The sequence below is a fragment of the Mesitornis unicolor genome, unplaced genomic scaffold (assembly GCF_000695765.1).
Source record: "Mesitornis unicolor isolate BGI_N332 unplaced genomic scaffold, ASM69576v1 scaffold30516, whole genome shotgun sequence".
In the NCBI taxonomy this organism is placed as follows: domain Eukaryota; kingdom Metazoa; phylum Chordata; class Aves; order Mesitornithiformes; family Mesitornithidae; genus Mesitornis; species Mesitornis unicolor.
The window spans coordinates 13,375-15,292 of NW_010192156.1; positions in this window are offsets into that span (position 1 = coordinate 13,375).

The window sequence follows — 1,918 nt, forward strand, 5'->3', positions numbered from 1 at the left end:
GCAGGACATTCCCCCTGGAGGCTTAGGGACACCAGGTGCTGCTCTTAGCTCTACTGCTCGTTAGTCAAAGTTCACTCAGGAGGGACTGGGGTAGGGGAAGACAACAGAGTTCAGTTATAAATTGCCACATGAATGATTTAGAAGCCCAGTCTTCCACCTGGGTGGCAGATTTAAAATGATTTTGCCTTGATGGGAGAACAGGAAAACGTGTCGAAGACAAGAGGGTATTCAGCTTTGACCATCACCATCATGCTGGAAAAGCAGAACCACCAATATAGAAACATTGAAGGAACTGCTGTGTTTAGGGACAATCATGAATCCTCGGTAAGCTGGCAGTACCTTTTCTTGGGTTCTTTAAAGAGGGAATCTCTTTCCAGACAGTAGATTAGACTGCTCAAGACCTCAGGATTTCCTGGCATCAGATTTAGGAATGTCAGGAATTAGCAGTGCCAGTGTCATATTGCAGCTGCAGTGCCAGTGCCCTCCATAGTCTGGAGAGGACCACAGACCCCCTCATCACTCCTTTCTGAAGAATGGCTTCTGCATTTCATCTTGGACCTTGGTCTTCATTTTGAAGACCCAGATCCAATAAAACACTCCTACCCTTTGCAGTCTTTCATGTGTTTTGCCATCTCAGGGCTTTACTCTGTGAGAATCGCTCTCCAGAGTAGTCCCAGTACTTGACAACACACTTAAGCCATCCCCACACCACCCAGAACAGGCCATGTAACTCAGCTGGAAATAAGACCACTCCAATGTCTCATGCAACACTGACAACAGATTGTTTTACCACTCCACTCCAGCCATCCCAAGCCAGCACAGGACCTACCATGTAAGCCCATGTGGCCATCCCGGTATGGTGGTCCTTGCATGACAAACACAATGATCAGCAACACTAGACACATGCTAATGCTGTGCAATAAGAACACAGCCCATTGCTGTGTCACTAGATACTTCAAACAGACAAGAAGTGCCTTGTTTGTGCTGGCATTTTTCCACATCATCTAACTGAAACAGCTTGCATTAAACACAGAAGGTGCCAGGCCAAAATTAACTGAGGGAGGTGGGGGCTGCTGCCGCTGAACAGGTTTCCAGCTTTGCATGCAGAGCTTGTCCCCTTCCTCTGCTTCCAGGACTGCTGCTGCTACTTCCCCAGTCAGATCAGAGAAGTAATCTGGGGGAAAATGTAATTCTCAGGTATGAGGTTAGAACAGTTTCCAGCTGAAACAGTTCTGCAATAGCACACTGCATAATCAGGGTACAGCTGGTGATCTGCCAGTGCCATACATCAGCATTAGCCGATTTCTTTAAACTCAGATCATTAGGGCAGCATTACTCAGCAGTGTGTGACACTGACATGCCCCCCCCTACCCCTTCTCCCTGGCTTTTATTCATGTTTTCCTCTACCCAAGATCTCCCTGGTGTGAATGGGCACATTTCAGGGCAGTAACAGCTGTTGGTACTGCAGGGTTCACTGTGATGTAACAAAGCAATTCTGATGAAAATCTGGTATTACTAACAACCAGCTTCAACACAGAAAACACAACTCATTGTTTAGCAACTACAACACTTGGGTATTGGTTCAGACTTAATGGTAAGATCTCTAAACCAGGCTGAACATGTGACCTGTCATCATGGCAGGTACCATCCATGAGTGATGGCAGAGAACACAGCCTGTCCAACATCAGTGGGGTTGCTTCATCCAGAAAGGAGGGAACAGCAGTAGGAAGTGTTGGATTCAACCAGCAGTGTTCAGAGCTACACGCCCTATTACTTCGCAGCCTTACAAACCACCTCTGCAGTGGAACGTGAGTGGCTGTGATGTTGTACAGGTCACAGTCACAGCTGCATCAGGTAGAGGGGCTCTTCACTTGCACAGCCCTAAGAGAAGTGTATCAGAAATGCCAGGACAGCATGG